The sequence below is a fragment of the Pyxicephalus adspersus genome, chromosome 6 (assembly GCF_032062135.1).
Source record: "Pyxicephalus adspersus chromosome 6, UCB_Pads_2.0, whole genome shotgun sequence".
NCBI lineage: Eukaryota > Metazoa > Chordata > Amphibia > Anura > Pyxicephalidae > Pyxicephalus > Pyxicephalus adspersus.
The window spans coordinates 47,376,203-47,398,224 of record NC_092863.1 but is presented as its reverse complement, the minus strand read 5'-3'; the positions used below and the strand labels follow the sequence as shown (position 1 = coordinate 47,398,224).

The 22,022-nt window shown below is 36.9% G+C and overlaps 1 protein-coding gene across 2 annotated transcripts in view; it reads left to right on the top strand.

Moving 5' to 3' along the window:
- GNB1L (G protein subunit beta 1 like) overlaps window positions 1–22,022 on the top strand; it is a 62,263-nt gene that overhangs the window by 15,275 nt on the left and 24,966 nt on the right. The window contains exons 2-4 of one of the 2 annotated variants that reach the window (XM_072415672.1): window positions 4,558–4,667; window positions 8,411–8,709; window positions 13,984–14,048. The gene's annotated coding sequence lies outside the window, so the exon portion shown is untranslated. Of the gene's footprint in view, window positions 1–4,557; window positions 4,668–8,410; window positions 8,710–10,818; window positions 14,049–22,022 lie in introns of those variants that run through there. The other variant, XM_072415673.1, reaches the window with a different exon arrangement.

Below are 22,022 nucleotides of genomic sequence, written 5' to 3'. Positions count from 1 at the left end.
TATTCCTTAACCCTACCAGAATTTTCACATAACTATCATGGCCGATCCATCATGTATCCTTGGGATCGGAGGACTTCACTGCAAAAAGTCATTCCTTTGGTATGGATTTGTAGAAGGAATCAGAGACAAACTACTTCAAGAAAATGTTGCCATTACAGTCTGCAAAAAAACTCACCAATCACCACTCCTAATGGAAATAAAATTCATATCATTTAAATTCATCTTTCCAAAAACAATATATTTATAGCTGTTTTATAGGCTTCATTACTAGCTATAGATGAACTCCAGGCACATTTGTGCAGTTTTCTAATCATTGCCACAATGCATACAGTACTTATACCTTGACTTGGTATCAGCCTCTTGCAGTCCATGTACAGCAGGTATGGAGTGTGAAGAAGTAGTAGCAAGGAGACACTCAATTGTGCTGACATACAAACATGTTAATGGGATATGGTGCATGTTCAGGAAGACCTGGTCTCAGAGAAGTGTGGGTTTAATTAAGCTGGCTATTCAATTGGGGACATCCAGAGATAGAAAAAGGTACTACAAAGGAAAACTCTAGATTGAAGGTGACTATTGGTTAAATCTGGTTTTGTTGTTTTAACTTCTAATCCTTGTTACTTTTTCATGGCTGGAATTCTGCTTTGTGATTATGCAGCTGTGCCAAGTTTTATTAGAGTGCTAAAACACCAAACAACCTGGATTAATAATTGGCTTATATAATGTGCCAGCTATGCTTTGCTCTATGCTTATACAGAGTATAAGACTTACCCACCTATTATTGAGATACCCAAAGAGAAGATAGCTAGGCTATTATTATTATTATTATTATTATCATCATTTTTAATATTAATAATAATAATAATAATAATAATAATAAATAGGATTTATATAGTGCCAACATAATACGCAGTGATGCACATTAAATAGGGGTTGCAAATGACAGACAGATAAAACAGTGTCACAGGAGGAGGAGATGACCCTGCCCAGAAGAGCTTACAATCTAGGAGGTGGGGGAAGTAACATACAATCGGCTATTGTTAGTCAGTTATCTGTTTAGGCGGAACTAAACCCATGCTACTCACCTACCCCTGTTTTAAAGCAGGGTGCTGCCATCTTCCTTGTTTTCTTCTATCCTTTGTGAGCATTAGCCTTCTTAATTGGCTGTGCCAGCATGACATAATTCCCATGCACAGGAGTTCATCCATTCCTGGCATGTGCAAGGGAAGCTGGGAATGCCAGATGCATTTCTAGCTTCCCTTCCATGCACAGATCAATTTTTGACAGCTGGGCAGAAATCAGACAGGTAAGAACAGTTATTGCAGAAGGGACTCACACTTGCAGACTAATCTGGACCAGGAAATGTAATAGGTCCACTGGAGTACCTTATTGACTATCCATTTGCAAAAGGAGCCTTTAAATTAATAGATTATTATTGTGGGGGCCAAGGTTTTCAGTCCATGTCTATTGACATCCTAAATGCTTACCATCCCACACCTCATAAAGATTAAATTTCCAGTAAATTGCATTTTAGAAACCCTAATTTTGGGTTCAAATCAAACAATATGCATTCGTAATTTTTTGGTATCAATTGGTAGTTACTGTGACCCCATTATTAAAAAAGGGAGAGAGGTGGGGTTGGAGGGGGGATAAGATGCTTAGCAGTTGGCAGATATACATTACTTCATGCCAAAGCTTGCAGGGTTTATATGTCAAGTGTGACCAGGCAATAGTTTAAATTTCAGCCTATTGAGGTTTTAGCAAGATTATAATGGCTGGGATTTTATGAAGTGGTTCACAGTTTAAGTGTTCACCAAATCCTGCAATGTATCTATCTTACAAAGAGTACAAACAATAGTTTTATAGAGTTATAATGCGTGCTGTGTGAGAAATGTAAAACATTTATGTGTGCACCATTAAACTGTGGCTGCATTGTGGTAAAATTGTCAAAATCCTGAAACTAAATCAATCCTGTAGATTTATGTATGTGTCACATCATGTACCAAACCAAAAAGAATGTAGCGTACTAATAAAATATTAACAGGTCATAAGAGTAGTCAATTGTAGTCATTAGTGCAATACTACCAGCTAATGTGTGCATTTTGTTTATATCAGGGCTGATGAATTAATGGAAGAAAAGTATTCTTATATGTATTAAATTCAGCAGTCTTTAGGCTTGTCATATTTTAAACCTGAATTATTAAAGCTGGTAAACCTGGGTGATCCAGCAATCCTGGAATGGATTTTCCAAAAATCATTTGCTATTAGTTGTAAGTGTATATGGCTTTTTGTCCAGATGTACTATGACTATGACGTGAGTATACACCAATCTGAATGTAATTAGAGGCTTTGACATGAAAAAAGGAAAACTACATTGACTTTATTATATAAACCTTAGGCACAAAGTGTGTCCATCACAGTATTCAACAGAAATGTCAATAAAATAAATGTGAGAAAATACATCAATGGTGTGATATTTTTTAAACATTTATTTCAATTTGGCATCTTTTTTGCACAATTTTTTTTATCCAATAAAATATCAGTCTTACATAGTAACACAAGGAGTGATCTTTAAATGTAACCCTTGTAAACCAATCATCAACTATCTTTCATTGTTTTGATTTATAAGAGATCATTTGTTTTAACTCTTTCTGCCTTACTGATCAAACTTACCAGGTTTATAAATTACACTGAATAGAAATACCCAAAAAGGCAAAAAATGATAAAGCCGTGGCAATAGACATAATGCGCCATCTGCTATTTATTTTTTTCTTAGTTATCGGTAATTTATGAAGATTATTTTACTCATCTCTACCACTGACATTTTCTGTAGAGCATTCAACAAAGGTTGTTGAACTATTCAGATTAGTTTTTTTCTTTTTTACCTTGTGGACAAAGGTTGGTTTATTGTCAGGAAACCCACACAAACATTCCATACATAGACAGGGCCTTGGAGTGATATAAACCCCAAACTCTACTATATCAACTTGAGCTCCAACCACTAAACCAACATGATCTTATTATCTACAGTTTGATATGAGGCATTTGACAACATGTACAGTATACCTGTGCTGTCTTCTTGCATGTTTACTAGAAATGCTCCTGTATGTATCATCCTTCATTATCACTATTTTATCGGGAAACAAATATGTTTTTGTAGGTTAAAGATAATTACAGCAGTACAGAGCACGTAGAGGTTCTGTAAGGAGAAATAGAGAATTCCGCTTAGTACTTATCTACATGAAGCCTTAGTCTTACAAATATATTGCATCAATAATACAGACCATTTTTTTTAGTAATTAGATGTGACATAAATGTTTATAGATCGTTCCTATTATAATAGCTTTAAGGTATTTTTGTGGGGTTGAAGCTAAGATTATTTAGTACATTCCAGGTAAATTTCATTTTAGGAGGTAAGATCTTACATGCCCTGTTGGTGTTCCCCAAGGGTCAGTCCATGGACCGGTTCTCTTTTCTCTGTACACCTCCTCAGTCAATAGTCTCGTAGTCTCCTTTAGTTTACAGTACCATCTGTATGCTGATGACACTCAAATCTATCTGTCCACTCCTGACTTGTCTCCCTCAGTCCTGGAGAAGGTCTCATGCTGCCTGTCAGCCATCTCATCATGTATGTCTGAGCGATTCCTGAAACTCAACCTGGATAAAACAGAACTCATCATCTCCCCCTGACATATTTCTAACGGTCAACCACACAGTAATTCGGCCCTCCCCTCAGGCCCCATGTCCTGGCATCATCCTCGATCCTGGCCTCTCTCATTTACCCTCCATATTCAGAACATTTCCAGGTCCTGTCACTTTCACCTGCTCAATATCTCCAAAACCCGCCCCTACCTGTCTCCTGAGACCACCAAACTCCTTGTACATGCTCTTATCATCTCCCATCTGGACTACTGTAACCTCCTCCTCTCTGGTATTCCACTAACCCGACTCTCTCCTCCACAACCAATTTGAATACTGCAGCCAGACTCATCCATCCTTCCCACCGCTCTTCTTCTGCGGCCTTTCTTTGTAGTTCCCTTCATTGGCTTCAATTTCACCTTAGAATCAAATTCAAGCTCCTATGCTTTGCCTTCAAATCCCTCAACAGTTCTTGTCCCACTTACATTTCTAACCTGATAGAAAAATACTCCCCTAGCCACTCTCTTCGCTCCTCCAATGACCTACTAATGTCTTCCTCACTCATAACCTCATCACACGCACAGCTCCAAGACTTTTCTAAAGCCCCCCCAACTCTCTGGAATGGTCTTCCCCATCCTATTTGGGTTGCTCCTACTTTCTGCTCATTTAAAAGAGGACTCAAAACCCATCTTTTCAAACTTTTCTACCCGTCTTCTTCTGTCTCCTAAAACCTTCAGTATTTACCCAACATTCCATATCCCCACTCCTATGGTGTGCTACTTTCCCCTTCTCTTGGATTGTAAGCTCTTCGGGGCAGGTTCCTCTCCTCCTCCAGTGCCATGGTTTGTATCTGTCTGTCATTTGCAACCCCAGTTTATTATTAATAATTATCATTTGTCTCACTGTTACTTGTCATAGGTTGTCCCAATGCTCTGAAGTGGTGAAGACAAGTAGGACAGTCACACAGAATGCTCCTCCAACCTTTCCTTTTGCTGGGGTATGGTCACAAGCATATGGACTTTTCTAAAGTAAGCTGTAAATGTTATAATTTCAAATTGCACCTAACACATTTTTCTGTGTACTGTCGCTCCATACTTCAAGGCACTTATTTGTTACATAATACAGGTGAGCTTTAATTTTCTTTCTTATATTTAATTGCAAATACATTTAGATACGAAGCAGAATACCTCCCAAAAAATTAGGTTTCATCACAACCTAATAATACTTTATTAAAAAGAAGGTTCTGTTTTTTGACACATAAATGTGCTCATTAAGTGTTATTCACAAGGTACCAATTGTAATTCTCCTTTACTGTTAGGCTAATTATACCTGTGTTGTCAGAGAACGATTATATCTGAGTATTTAAGGACAACAAGAACAATAATGAAAAACAAAAAAGTAATCAGTATTTTTTAACAAAGTAACACATAGTTGAAATAAAAGCTATTATATATAGTAAAACTGGTTTTACTCAAGTCTTAAAATTGGCTACTGAAACTCCATTGCTTCATTGTTTAATGCAGAAGCATGTGTCACTTATAAGCATCAGCCTTTCTAGGAGCTTGGAGAGCTGATCAAGTAGTGCAGTAAAGATAAGAAACTACAAAGCTTGAGGATTATTTACTGCACCTAGATCGTGAGTGCAGGTTTACATCGCCTTATATAATGCATACAGTTCAAAGCACTCTGTTATTTTCAATTGATTTTACAAACAACATTACGATCCATTATTATTGATCTTTGCAATCAAACCTACGACCAAGCATTCAATGCATCAGCCAACTGTGTCATACCTGATGTTCATTTTTATTATTATTATTATTTATTATTATTATTTATTTTATTATTTTTTTATTATTACACAGTATTTATATAGCACAGACATGTTATGCAGAGCTTTATTAAGTCCAAAGTGATGTCAATCAGTTTGCCAGTATATTGAACTTAAATATCAATCATAACACAAAACATAGTTTCAATTTATTAAGATAGTAAGATATTTATTAGGATATTAAGATAGATTTATTAAGATATCAATCAAAAAAATCACCACCTGACCTTAATTTTAAATTGTCATTTTACCCAAAGATAAAAAAAACATGAAATTGTTTTGATTGTTTCTTGATCACTCTATTGTTTTTATCCACGCAAACAGAAAATATTGTTTAGTGCAGTACTTGCTTTGGATAGACTTCATAACCATTCCACAGTTACAGATCCATGCCTTGGCAATTTTACTAGCTTTACTATTGTGACCGATAATATTAGCACTGATATATATATAAATAACCACCATTGCTGCAATTTGTAATAACTATTGCTATTTATTGCTAAACATGAGTTTTTTCTAGCAGAGAATGACAGCACCACTGCCAACTGAGGTCTACTTCTCTGTTCAGCCAAACACAACTATAACAGTTTGAATTAGGGAAAATGTTCATTAGTAGAATGCAAATTGATTTCACTTAATTTGGGCTGATGCTTTCAGAACAATTTATTTCTGAGAAATTCACAACAAGCTTGTGAGCTCTTCGGGGCAGGGTCCTCTTCTCCTTCTGTGTCACTATCTGTATCTGTCTGTCATTTGCAACCCCTATTTAATGTACAGCACTGCGTAATATGTTGGCGCTATATCAATCCTGTTTATTATTAACAAGGGACTAAGGGGTTCTTTTCAGAATTCCTCCTTGAACAAAGAGATGCAGTTTTAGTTGCTGCCACAGGGTGGTCAGAATATGCTGTAGTGAGATAACATTGCCATGAACTAGGAGTGTTTCCTATTAGTATGGAGCTTTTTTTATTTGCTCATGGTATATATATGCTAAGTTTACTGCAGTGCAGTGTTACAAAATAGTTGCTTCTTGTCACAATGTAAGTCCTACAGTTGACCAATTCACTGAAAACACTACCCATCGTTGGTTGTCTGAATGTTGCCTAGTCATATATACAGATTCTTCTAATGGTTTACCTGTAAATCTCCTTAATACCATTATAAAAACATAAAATTACAAGAATTTTATTTATTTATGCATTTATTTAGAGCAGTTTTTTTCTCATGTCACTACCAAAGTAATATTTCATTATCATGGTCCAAGGCTTATTGATGGAGAAGCAACCTACTTATATGTTTTTGTGTGGGAGGAAATCTACACAAACTCATCTCTAAGTGCCATGGACAATATTTAAAGCGTGGCTACTAAACCACCAGACCGTCCATATTTTAATATTATTATTACTCAGTATTTATAGGGCGACAACATATTAGGGCTGTAAAAGGTCCATTGTCATGCCACTAGCTCACAATGTAATGTCCCTACCATAGTTATATGTCATTATCACAGTCTCAAGTTGAATCTTTGGGTGGAAGCCAATTAACCTAACTGCATGTTTTTGGAATCTGGGAGGAAGCTGGAGTACCTGGAGGAAACCCACGCAGACACAGGGAGAACCTGCAAACTCAATGCAGATAGTATCTTGGCCAAGACTTGAACCTGGGACCCAGTGCGGAAAAGGCCAGAGTGCTAACTTCTGAGCCACCGTGCTGCCATTAAATATATGGAAGTCACATAAAAAAAACCTATGCTGCAACATTATTATTAAATATGTGCTTACTGGAATATACTAAATTCTTCTTTTTATATAAAAAGATTTCTTGTTTTTCATAAAAAGTAATTTATTTTAGCAATGTTTTTTTAAAATGTTTTAGTTAAGAAATGCTAAACATGTGTTAAATTATTATTGTAGCATTATGCATGTATACAAAGTTAGGGATAATATGGACTTTCAGTTCATGGCAATGTTAAATTGAAGGTTCAACCCAACTGGTATTCAGCTGAATAGGAGCAGTAGTGAACCATTTTGTGCAGGCATTTGCCCATAGCGTTGGTTGCAGTGAATTTGTATGATTCTTGGAAAAGGACACTGGAAGTTACTTCTGGCCACTTGGTTTCTTTACCTTCCCCTGTTGGAATAAATGAACTGCAACCAAACACATTACAATGCGGTTGTTAAATGCTGTGGTTGGGTTTATCAGGAGCCCTGCCAGGTTCACATTGATTAACTTCAGGTAATGCACTTACAGTAGTTCTAAATGAGCCAGATAGTATTTTGAAGCAGATAACTAAAGCTGATACAGTAAATTCTCTTCTATTAAATAATCTATTTTAAAGCTTACCATGAATACTATTGTCAAGCTGGCTTGACAATGAGCTTCTTGGGGGTTGGGGGGTTCATGTTGGTTTATGCTCACAAAAAAGTGGACATCATTCAGCGGAGGGGGGAAGGCCAGCTGGACGTTGTAGTGGCAGATTTGTGGATGACAGTGCCAGAGAGGAGTTGATTATTGGAACAGAATCTGTCTTTTAATGTACAATATGAAATAGACCTTGGAATATTCATAATATTAAAAAAAAGAAAACATAGGCAAATTACATTGCAGAAAGATGAATACAGTTATCTACTACATCTTTGGATGAACCAAGGGCAGAGTAATAGTTGTAAATCATTGTAAAATCAGTTTTATAGTATTGTATATGGTAAGTAAGATAGAAAGATAAATAACAGAGTTACATACAATTTAGCAGGCCAGCCATTTTCACAAGGAGGATACCCCTTACATTGTTTGGTGACTGATACATTGATAGGGGTCTACTGTTGTGCTTCCTCTGGTAATCGCAGTGTTATTACTACTTATTGTGATATGAACTCATTAAAATGATATGATTCGTTATAATAGGCTATCAACTTCACTGATCTTTCTTTCCTTACCTAGTTTGCTATTGAGGTATTCTCTCAAGTATCATGTTATATGCAAGATTTCACATGATCTAAGGGAAGAAACTCCACTCAGCGAATGCATGTTGCAAACATTTTATGCATGGTAGATTGCCACTTGAACAATGCTGAGAACTTTTACGCTGCCATTACGTGATGAGTTTATTTTTTCAATGCATCACTGGAATTCCATCCTTGGATCCGCATCTTTGAAGCCGACACTAAAATTACTGCCCAGTCTCTTCCAAAGTCAGATACTGATAGAAGATTCAATGAAATCGAAGGTCGCCAGACTAGGTGAGTGCTGAAAGATACCTGGCCTATGATACTATTTCTGATTTAATAATGCGAATAGGAGGCTAGGCCTTTGTAATAATTAGGACTAATTACAGAAGAGGTGTTGACAGACAGCCTAAGAGGAAACAAACTGCCTTTATCCACTGGCTTAGAGTCAGATTACTAGTCTTGTCTTATCTGTTTCCCAGAGAGTAGAAGCCTCAATCAGTGACTATGTCTTCAAAGGGGAAAAGATCCTGACAATATGCAGGATTTAGGATAGGGCTATGAGAAGCAGCTTTTACTCAGTGTTGTTAAATTAATTCTCCTTCCCCCCAATTATCATGGTCCCTGACACACAGGTTGAGTTACCGGAGAGGCATTTTTTTTTATTTTAATTCTTTCACAAGTTGTAACGTCTTCTATAATTCCCTCTCATGTTAGGATCATAGGACAACAATACCTCCTTATTCCAAGAAGAACAGATACATTCTAAAGAGTTATTACGGGGCATAGCTATATTTATTTTTTATCGCTTTATTCAGGATAATCTCAACTTTTGAAAATGAATCATGATCTTAGTCATTCATATGTTATGATTCTACCTCCAAAGATAATATTTTGTCAAAATATGGCAATGTTTTCAAATTCTAGAATTGCAGTGAAATATGCGAAGATTGTTGTTCATTCACATTTTTTCAAACCTAATGATACTAGAAAACCGTCTCTGTCTCAGAATAGTTTTCGTTCAGTGCAGTCTAAACACATAAAATTCATAAATTTAGTTCGATCTATTCTTGCAGAACATACACTTCCCAAAACATAAACATGCTTAAAGTTTGTCTGGTAAAGGCTATAAATAGCTCATTTTGCAGCCGTTATAAAGTGTTCTTTGTGTCAGCTATCCAGCAATAAAAATCACTTTCTAAGTCACTTTTTGGGGAGATACTGTATATTTAAATCCTAATGTATAAACCAAATCTGTTAGTAGTATGCATAGTAAGAAAGGTGTGGTTGCTACTTTCTCTCAAGGCTGAAGACCATGAATGTAGTCCATTCTTTACTTACCATTTTTATGAAGCTTCAACCACAAAAATGTATCTTCACGCTGTTCACATTCAGTGTCTGAACTAAAGAGGTCTTTCATTCAGAGGCCCCTAGAATACTATATATTTAAAGGTCAGCAGCATAGAATATATATACCAGTACAGTTTATTTTTCCAATTTATTAGCTTTACATGAAAACCTGTGACCTTTTTCAATATTTTTAAATGTAATTCCCTCGTGTCCATTAAAAGTTTTTCAGTTCTTATGGAATTACAGGTCAAACAACTAGCTGGTGTGGCTGATTTCACTTGTGCTTCTACATTATATCTTCTATGATACTCAATGTTCACTTGGTATGTTCTTTTTCCCTGCATTGATGTTGGCAATCAACTAAGTGTAAAATAGTTTGAAAATTAAACTAGAAAAACAAAAACTAATGTTACTCAAAAAAGAAAACACATCTGTGTAGTGCTTGCAAAGAGAAAGACATCGGACTTGTAAAAAAAAAAAAAAATACCATGTGATAATGTTAGGTGCTTGATCCAGTGAGAAAGTTCTGTTCCACGTGTAAGCTCCAACTAAAACCAATTCAGAGCCTAAACAGAACTGTGTCTATCTTTGCTTCTGATAAGTGAAGCTGCAGGGTAGACAGGAAAGAAAAGTATGCGTGGCTTTGGACGGGTGTTAAACAGACCATCTTCCTTAACATAATCTCCACCCAAAAAAAAATTATTTTTTTTAATTAACTCACCAAATCAGCTCCAGCACCATGTTGGCATTTGCAAAGCCTGTAGTAGAAAAAAATGAAATTGGTAAAGCACCATCATTTTCACCAACTGTTAAGGTGCAAGTGATCAATAGACCAATTTTTGGAGATCCAACAATCTACACTTTCCATTCCTGGATATACTTAGATGAGGCAATTCCCTTATTTTTTTAAAGTGGGAAATACCTTTATATTCTTAGTTCATAGAAAACAAACTGGTTTATTAACCATATTTTGGATTCCAATAACAGTAACTGCTTGTAAATCGTGTTAATTAAACATTTTCTTAAGCATTTTCTTAAGCAGCATTAAACATTTTATCCAGTTGACTTAAATTTAGACATATTTCTACAAAACCCTTTGATCTGTGTAATGTGTGTTGGGGATCATGGTTCTGGGAAAAAGTTTGCCCTAATTAAGTTGGTCGGAACATGTCATAATTAGCTCATCTGATGACAGACTGACAAGCCCATTGCTGCCAAAACCAGTCTCAAACACAATACCGGACTGTTGCATTTGGAAGATAGAAAGCTGGATAGGTTTAAGAACTGCATGGATTCCTGAAGCTGAACATTAATGTGATAAAACAATTGTGATAGTATTCTGCAAAATGATTCTGATATTAATTCATAAATCAAATTCCTTTAGTGGGAAAAAGTGATATATACATATATGGTATACTAAATATATAACACATACATGCATAGTGTACAAAAAACCTTTCTGCTCTACATGTTATTTGTTTTAGAGACAGAATTTATTACAAAACAGTTATTCTGCCCTCTGATCAGATTCTGCACCTGGGACCATCCATTAGCTCTCCTGTCCCCATCTTTTACAGAGGACTGCAGCCCACATCAAAACTTTTGTCAGTTCAGCCCTATGTTTTAAAATGAAAGAGAGTACTTTGGAGAAAGTGCTTGGAAACAGTGTGACTGTTAAGCAAGTGAAATCACAATATTATGTTAACAGTAACATTACCAGTATTTCCAGTTATACACATATTTCCCCTTTTTTGTAGAAAACTGTTTTCTCATATTGTGACTGTTAAGCAAGTGGTGGACTCTCTAGTCCAGTGGTCACCAACCTTTTTGGATTGGCGGACCACTAAAATTACTGGCTCTGGACCACGCATGCGCAAGGAGCTGGGTGTCACTCAAAGGGGAAGAAACTTCCCCCATAGTGATGTCATGATGCCAGAATCTGACCACTCTCACATCGCAGGTCTGAGCCTGCGATGGGAGAGTGAGCGGGTTGTGTCCAGAGACATAACCCGCACACTTCCCTGAGCATGCGATCCATACTGGAGACATGGTCTGCGGCTATGTCCTTCCCCTGACCCCGCTCGGGGGCACACCAGCCGGAGCCTTGGACTACCGAAATGTTCTCACAGACCACCAGTGCTCCCCTGCAGTGTACATTACCTTCAGCATCAGGTAGAACATTTTAATCCCCCTGATAAATTAACACATAAAGTACTGGTACAACTGGGGAGGGATCTCTAGCATGGAGATGTAGCATATGGGCAAGCCACCCCTTCATTTCTTGTTGGAGGCAAGTAAGCTGCCTTCAAATTAGGGAAAGGGTTCTCTGGAGCCCTTGCTAGTTCATCTATTGTTTTCAAGTGCTAAAACAGAACTCCATTCAGTAAATGCTTTAAAGGGAATATATATTGTATCACATGTTTCCAGACTATTGATAATTGTTTGATCTGTAGATCATCTAAATTGTGTACAAACGATGCTGAGCCGCATGCAGTATTGCCCCTAGAGTCATTAGATACATTGTAAAATGCACAGAAACACCCTGCCAGGGTGTAATATTAGAGAATATTGGGCCTTGTAATTTGACCTTAAGGCTGTCTATAAATAAAACTGTCAATGTGATAATCAATCTCAGAATTTTAACTTCAGTTCTGTGTGTTGCAAATGAGATAACCTAGTATACTTTTTTTTTTCTGGTGACTAACTTAGAGTTTGCCTAAGGTATTAAGAGGGTAGAATCACTCTTGTCCCCTGGAAGCAGGTTGGTTGCCCATACACTTGCCCAAATCCCTCCTCGACACAATTGGCACTGTTGGGCCTTTCACTCTTTCAGTAATAAGCACCAGTGTTTTGGGTAACATTCTTTTTGCCAGCTCTCTGAGTATTTGGATAGAAGCTTGCAAACTTAAGTTAAATATCTCTGGAGGGTCACTTTTTTAAGCTAATATTCTTCTACCGCTTATTGCTCATTTGCTGAAACAAACAAAGTCTATTCATGGTGCTGCTTTCAGTGGTGCAGAAACCAGATGTTTTTAGTACTGAACCTTGTGCAAATGTCTGAGTTACTCACCAGCAAAGTACAGATTTGAGGAAGGTAACTTATTGACCTTTACATTTGGGTTTGTGATAAATTGTGATTTTTTAATGCGTTCATTTTTCTATGGTTCTCAATTCTAGTATAAGCTAACATTGTATGTAAATAACTGCCCCAATGCCCACCAGCTAAGTGGCATTAGAATTTATTATACAAATTAACTTTTAGTACAGCAGACCAATTATTGGAGGTTTCTAACAATTTGTCATGCATCTCTGCCTTAAAATAACTGTATTTTTATAGTTACATTGGAAAGTCAGTACTGAACTGATTCAAGTTTTATACATACCAACTTACAATCACAGATCTAGTTACATTACCTTTCAACAGAGTGGATATATAATGATAAATATTTAAATGACAAAATAGTTTTGAGCTTCACATTGTCATTACAAATAAAGGTGATCGCAGATCTCCAACTGAACAAAAAATAAATAAATAAATATAACCAGTTAATGTGCTTTATTGAATACATTGGCCACTTCATCTGTTACAAGATAAACATTATTTAATATACATATCTGTCATTTCCCTACTTCAACCATGTCTTTTTGCTACAATCTTTATGTACTTAAGTAAGAAAACAAACACATGCTTTTTGCAGTTTGGAACCCCTATTTTTCTTCATTGAGTCCCACGGGACACTGCAAAGGGAATATCACTAAAACTCACAAAAAAAGAAAAAATACTTGTAATTGACAAGTGTATAAACATGGTCTTATAAATGGAAATCCAGATTCTGCTCTTACTCAACATGACTGCAGGCAAGTCACAGGCTTGACTGGACAAATGTCAGAAAGATATATATCAGAGAATTATACAAGACTAAATGAATAATGGGGTCATTAGAAAAGCATAAATTAGCCTGAACAGTAATAAACTTAAAGTAGAGTCATGGGGAAAATATGCACACAGCATAAATTAGTTTGCAAATAATATTGTTTACATTAATTGCTTGCTTATTTTAAATCGTTGACAAATAATGTCATCCTTTAGCAATAAAAAGTCATTAGCATTACTTTGCTTTTTTCTCACATTTTTATAGGTCTTTTAATGATTTCATAAAATTCCTAAATTGCATGCTACTTGTTTGAGCTAATTACTTTTTGTTTTTTATGTACAAGATTTTCCAAACGTCTTGCTAGTGGTTGTCTAATAGCCACATGAGCTTCTCCTGAAAATTTGCATCGTAAGTATTATTCTTCCTCTGGTGATTTTTTTTTTTATCTTGATATATGTTAATTGCAGGCGACAATGTTTTCAGGAGTGTATTAGTCAGCACAACTGTTGCTGAACACAACTGTTAAGAAATTGTTGTTGGAGCCTATAATTCTGCAGGCCATGTCTGTTACTGTAAACGATGCTTGTTAAAAGCGCCTACTGGCTCCGAAACTAGCCTGATTGGCTCCTGAATTCTACATCAGTTTGTCATAGGGCCAAGTTGTATAACTAAGGTCTCTCCAAATTTATCAGAGAGGAAATTCTCACTATACCTAATTTCTCAGACCTACCATGAACCTGAAGACTGACACACTGAGCCTGATTTATTAAAGCTCTCCAAGGCTGGAGAGGATAAAATTTTTTTTTGCTTTTTTTTAGGTTTTAGACCAGATCCATTCCAGGTTTTCTGTGTCACCCTGCTTCACCGATGAAAGTGTATCCTCTCCAGCCTTGAAGAGCTTTGATAAATCAGGCCCACTACAGGTAGTCACGGAGTTAAGGACATCGGACATACTGACAACTCCTAGATAGGAACAGGGCTTCCTTGCTCACTTATGTGCAGGACGGAGGCATGATGGGGGGAGGGGGGCAGTTTGCATGCCTTATAGAAGAAATCTTTTGTTAAACACAGCTGAGGTTTTGGGTGATCTTAAGGGATGGGGTTTTCTGCAACATCTTGTAACTCTGCAGTTTTTTCTTTTTGCATATCAAAGCACAGCTTGCTCAATGAATGTCCAGGGTCCATAAAGTTTTTTTTTTTTTTTTGCTTGTTTGTGATTAACTTACAGTGAGGATTTTATACAGTAACTGACACCACACTGCCTAATATTATGTTGAGACAAACATCTGTCCTAATTGCATTCAATAAAATAATGTACCTGTTTCGACTTACATACAAATTCAATTTAAGAACAAACCTACAGTCCCTATCTCATGTGTAACCTGGGGACTACCTGTAATGAAACAACAGATAACAGAAATAATAGGTATCTAACCCTTTGGGCCTTAACGCTTCTGATCTTCTACTGTCTTGGAGAGCATTAATAAATCAGGTCCATTGGGTTTCCATTTTAGACTACCTGGTACAAAGATGTTTAATAGCCTTAAGTTGAAAAAATATATAATAATGAAAAGAAAGAATAATAAGAAAGTTATAAAAAAACACATTTAATACATATTAATAAGGGACCATTCTTTGCACTATACTTTCAAAAAAGGAGCTGGTCAGCTCCTTTGTGATAATAAAAAGTGACATAAAAATTAACAAACAAAAAGTAATAAAAACATAAAGATAATTAAAATATATAGGTGGATTTTATCATTCTTTCAATCCTATCTTCATGCAAACGAAAAAAGATGTGTACCTAAACAATGGCATAATACAAATTGGGTTTCACCAAGGATACAGGAGTGAGAGGAATAATTATAGGATCTTAATATATAGTTAAACCTAAACTGAAGATGCTTTTAGGATATCAACTATGGGCAATTTTGAGCATCAAATTTTGATATGTTTACACACCTGGGTCCTGTCTTTTAAACTTTGTCAAAATTAAAATGTGAATTATTTTAAAATAGGTTTGAAAATCTGGAGTTTTGAGACATTTTCAGGCCTTAGTATTAAAAATGTATACCTTTTTTGGCATGTTTTCTAGTAGGAAATTTAATGCTAAGAATGTTAATAGTAAAAAATAGAATAAAAACAGAAAGAACTAGCTAAAGGAAGAGATGGAGGTCTGATTTAGGGCTAATATTGGGCTATACTGTAAGCTTTTTAAAAAAATATATATAAAAAAAAAAGAAATCTAAATGGCTTTATGTAAGGAACTTTCCAGCAAGCCTGCGGCATCCCTGGGGATCTCAGCCGCAGAGGGAGACGCCGCTGCAGCAGGCAGCATGGCTGAGGCTGCTGCCCTGCTCGCAGAGTGTCTCTCCCTGCAGGCGGAGGGATCTGTTCTAGCCGAACTACTGTTTGGCCAGGCGGCATCCTGAACAGAGAAAGTCCTGTTCTTGGCACTCCTGTGGATGTGCAAAGTAGGGCACGTCCCAGGGGTGCTGTGGGAAGAGGTGCGCGTGCTACGACATGTGCCTCTTGTAACCCCCGGGGGCGAGGCACTCGGCTGCCTCGCCGTGGGGCGGGACATAGTTAGTTTGAATTCCCTGCAGGGGCTTCAGTTATCCTCCAATCAGGTGGCGCAAGGTCATTGGGCACTCTAGCCATTTAAGGAGAACCTGTCCTGAACACCATTGCCCGCTATAAGCCTCTGTGTGTACAGTGTGCTTGGGTTCATCCTCTATGTTGATTCATATTAACCTGTTGTCGTTACCAATAGCAACTCGGTCTGATACCTGATTCTGCCTGAACTCTGCCTGCCCTGACCTTGGATTGTTTGTGACCACTCTTGCCTGCTGCCTCCCCTGAACTCGGATTGTTCCTGACTTGCCTCTGCCTTACCCTTCTGTACCACACCTATCGGACTGACCATCTCTGAACAACCCTTGTCTTGTTTTATGCCAACAATAAAGCTTGATAAAAGAATTCTTTGAGTTGGTTGTGGTTTGTGTGCCCAGCCGCATTACACTCCACTACCCTGGTATTTTATTTACTGACAGTCAATTGAGGAAGTCTTGTAAAAAGGCCCATTTGCTGGTTTGGAACTTACATAAGGCTGAGGATTCTCTTCCCACCACATTTAACAGATCTTGGTTGCCAGTCGCCAATCAATGCTGTTAAGTGTCAGAAAGGAAGGTAAATCACATTCTCCTCATGTCCAGAAGTACTAATCATGCTTCTTTGGTCACAGCAGTCAGCAAAGTGCTGTGTAAAATATAGAACAGTGTGTATAAGCAGCTGCTGGGATCATATTTAAAGTAATCTGCTTGGTTGCTGGGCCTTTTAGGAGCATAAGTTTGTTCCATTGTTTTTAGTTTTATCCATTTTCATAGTGATGTTTTATAAGGCATACACAAAGTTTTTGTTTTACAAATATGACACATGACAAATGATTTTCAAAGCAATATGGGTTATTTAAAGTAACATGTTTTTCCCTATGGCTCTATTTAATCCAAGTGTGTTAAAACCTCAATAGGTCCATACACTAGCTTAATTAACTGGCTAAAATGTAAAGTATTCATTAGATAAAGCAATCTTTAATATTTACATAATGAAAGAATATATATATATATATATATATATATAAAGTAAGACTGCACAAAAGTACTATACATTCCCTTTAAGGTATCCCAAGCATTGAAAAAAATGGTGGAAGGTGTATGGCTTTAGATATGTGAGCTGTAAAATCAGCTTTAAACAACCTGTAATGACACTGTGCTTATCAGTGTTCTGCTAAATTGCAAAGGTTTATGAAGCATGTAATTCTTGTGTTCACTCAGCAGCTAAATATCCTTTGTTATCAAAAACTGCAACCAAATCTTTAAAAAATACATTTTCCTCAAGATATTCCTGTTTCTGGACTTGCACCATGCTTACTGTATGTCAAGAAATTAAAAAATGGTGAATTAAAACTATAAAAAAATGATGAAGTAAAACCTTTAGGTATAGTTTTAAGTTCCCAGTAGAGCAAACCCCTTTAATTCTAGACATAGACCCTAAGCTGGACAGACCCTTAAGTGAAAGCTTACTGTCTATTTCAGCACAATTGCTTTGTTGCTCTGGGTTTATTGCCCAGCTACAATGCCACTTTCATAAACTTCTTTTCCCCTTGTCTATAGGGGTATCCTTTAGTGTGGTGGTAGGTTAGTTGGTTTCCACCCAAAAACTGTCCCTAGAGAAGTGGATGTATGTAATATTCTGAGAGAGACATTACATTGTGAGTTCTCTTGTGGGACTGAACTGATATGAATGTTATCTCTTAGTTGTAACAGAGTGCTATGTAATGTATAAGATACAATAAGATTCAGAACAAGTCAGTATAAAAGATGATAATATAATTGGATGTAATCTGCAAATTACAAAAAACTGCTAAAAGCTTAAGGAGCAAACAAGGTGAAAACGCAAAACAGGGCAATGGTTGTGCAAATTGGGCGACAACAGGGCACCATTTTGCTAAAGGGCAACTCAATGAAACAAAGGGAGGGAACAGTATTATCTGATTTTTTTTTCTAATATTCAGTTTAACAAGAGTCTTTCATGCTCAATGGATGTGCTTCTGTGTGGTCAATCAAAAATATATTCTGGTTTTATGCAACCAATAGGACACAGATTCAGTAAGCTTTTTACTTTTCTTTCTATTTTCACAATTTCTAAGTGGGATGGTATTAACAATCTAGGAGCATTTGGGACTATACTTTTGTAGGATTGGGACTTTGATAGTATGATTGGCGTGCTCTTGTTGGATGTGCACTCCTGCTGTGGTTCTCATAAGGGTCTTCTTTTTTTATTCATGTTATATTGAATGGAATATGATAGAGGATAAGAAAACATCCATGTAAAAAAGTTGAGTTGGAAATTATTACAGGGGGATCCCACTGTTGGAGTATTTAAGACATACAGTACAAGCCTGGTGACTCGGACCACCAGTGCACATGACTGCTATGTACCCCGATAGTCTACTAGATATAAACTGTGTACAGGCACTCAGAAAATGGCAATGGTGTACACAAAATGGTGTAAAAGCTTTTCTTTGCATGTAACTTCAAATAAAAGCTCCACTGTTTTTGTGTATGTCATCCAACAGAACATTTATATTTTAGCAAACTGGTGTGACTCTTAAATTAAATGTGACCCTTAATTAAACTCTAAGGAAAGGTAATGCCAAAAGCTTAATACCACCGGAACCTAAATGCTCTACCCCACCGGATGATTCCCTTAACGTGATTACTTCTTTTATACTTACCATTATTGAAGGGTCTTCTTCGTAGTAGACCTTCATGTTGCAGAAAGTAGGACTGATATAGGTAGCACTCTGCATCATTGTACTGTCTTGACACCTTCCAGGGGGTGGGTTCATAATTCTGTGCAATCATAAGAGTGCACTGAGTGCACAGATAGGTTATCATTTGACCTGGAAGAGTACCAGCTGGACCTTGGGTAAGTCATTAAAGGACAGTGCCAAATAATAAGTATTGCATTTTTTTTTTATTTTTTTAATGAACATGAATTAGGCACTAATCAGCAGAAAATGTGCAGCCAAAGCCTGAGATCCAACACTCTTTCCAGGTAAACAGACATGAATTTAAAGACCAAAACAAGTACTTGCACAGTTGTTACGTCAGATACGTTTTAGGCCAAGCCAGGCTCACTAGTGTAAAACCGCAGCCGATTGAGTGGTAATCCAAGACGTGCATGAGATGTACATAAACTTGGAGACGACTTAAAAAATGCATTACTTTTTTAGGAACATTACTGAATGAAGATTTTATAGCAGAGAAAGTGTTGCTATATGAGGAATGGTCAACTAACTGGTAGCCAAGGGGTAAAAATGACAGACAAAAACACTGATTAAATAACAGACTCCAGCCTGACACATATGGAGTAAGAATGATGAATGTTTATGTTAATGCAGGCCTTTTACATATTAGAATGATTAATGCTTATGTTAATTTATGACTTTTACATATTGATTAATTGCATTTGTTTTACTGGCTGAAACAGTACAAGTGGCAATGAAATCCATATGTTTGCTGGCAACCTCCCTTGAAAAATCATTATAAAGGCTTTTCAGTTATATTCTGACTAGATCAGTGGCTGTTTTGTGCATAGTACCCAGACTGGAAAAAAGAAAAGAAAAACAAGTTTTCGATGAGTTTTGCACGGAAAGTACTATTGTTCTGGGGTCTCCTGAAACAAAATTATATCATCTATTGGCTCTTGTTCCTGTTTGCTGCCAGTGGTGTGTTGCTTTTTCTCCATCTCACTGACCATGCTCGTATTATGTTGCCAGATAAAGCAAACACATGGCTTCTTTGCTGCTGGGTTAATGTAACACATGGGTGATTTGGTTTCAAATATCTTTTTCTACTCTGCTCAGTTTCTGTACAGTAAATAAACACCCTATCTAATTTGTGTCAATGATTAGACAAGTCCTCTAGGGCTCCCTGAGTTGGCGAAAAAGCAAATGCTATTCAAACTCTAGCCCTATATCTTTGATAATTCAGAAACAGCAAGGATTAGGTTTAAAGTGGAACTCTGTTTGCTTTATTGTGATGAGTGCTTAATGGGAGAAATTTAGAATTTAGCAGAACTAAACCCCATGTTGCTCACCTGCCCCTGTTCCCTCGAAAGGAGCAGCCATCCTTGGCTATCTTTATTGGCTGGGCCTGGATGGCATAACTCCTGCGTAGGCGCATAGGAGTTCATGTAGTCCCGGCAAATGCAGGGAAAACTAGAATTGCCAGGTATCCTAGTAACCAAAGCTTTATCAGGCAGTAAAGATTACTGCAGAGGGGACATTGCCTGACCCTTTCTGCAATAATGACCTGCCTGATCAAACATTTTTAAAACTGGAACTTTAGATCCACTTTAATGGTGAATCAACCATTCCCCACTTGATCCAAACCCTTTAGGTTGCTCATTCTTTATATGAACCCTGCTCCCCAGCAACTCCTTAGGACTTTTTTTTAGGCTGCATAATAGATGACTTGTTCACATTAATGAGCAGATTCCTGCACGCATGCATAGAAGAAAAGCCTAGTAGGCCATACACTAAAGTGCTTAGAGCTGCAAAGACAGGTGAGACTTGGGAGGGTAATGGGGAGGAGAGGGAATTGCTTTTTGGACTATTGTGGTAAAAGAACAGTTCCCCATAAGCAAATGTTTGTGGTAGTGTTCCACTTTAAAGTAATTCTGTCATGAGAGAAATATGAGCCCCAAATTTTATGAAAATGGCTAATACCCTTTATGTGATGCTGACCCACTGCCTCCAATACAATAAATATTTTTTCTGGGAGAAACATGCAGAAGACCTGTATGCATTTTGTTCCGGGTAAATACAGTAAGTAAAAGTGGGATGTAAAGCATAATGATAATATTATTGACTTGCCATTATTTTACACATCTCTTTACAAAGTCCATGTCACAAATGTCCTACTAATGGGCTCACAATCCAATGTCCCTACCAACAAACAGTATCCATGTAGATAGTGTCCTGGCTGAGATTTAAACCTGGGACCTCAATGCTGAAAATGCCAAAGTGATAGCCACTGTCCCACAAAACTGCCTCTTTAAACAGCAAGCAAAATTAACAATCTTGTAACTATATCTAGGAGGAGGTGCAACTTTGGTCAGCCAATTTACCTTACCTAAAGTATGAAACCATTATAAGCACCTTTTGAAAACTGACACTTTATACAACTGCCTGCCATACTCCTGTGCATGAGCGAGGATTCTGTGAGCTTTGAGAACTGTAATTGGGGATACTAACCGGTGTGTTTGCTGGCTTGTGTTAAGGTGTAAAATAATGAAAAATACACCCTCATGACAACTACATTTGCACATGCTAATTAGTAAAGAAGAGGTTAGTAAAATATTAAATGGGCCATGTATGGGAACATTTATCTGTGAGCATATTTACTATAGGAGTTTAAGATGTTCACAAATAAAAGCGAGTTATCATTCTGGGATATTCAGAAGAATTTTTGTATAGTATAATGAATGAGGTGAAATTTTGTTGACCTTACAATCCAATCATGAGCAAAAGAATACCAAATCATGTGCATGAATATGTAAAATAAAGTAAGTTTTGCTTACATGATTGCTGAGGGGGCTGCACTGTTGGGTGCTTCTGTCCCCTTTTTGTTGGAAGCTGACACTCTTCTGAAGGAAGACATCATTATGTAGACAATTCTATATAAGTAATGTTTTATACCTCTTGGTGTTATTACCGCCAACGTTTTTTAAACAATACACAGGATCAGTGAAACACATATTAGAAGTGGTCTCAAACCTCTAACACATGATGGTTTGAAACAGACTTTCTCCACA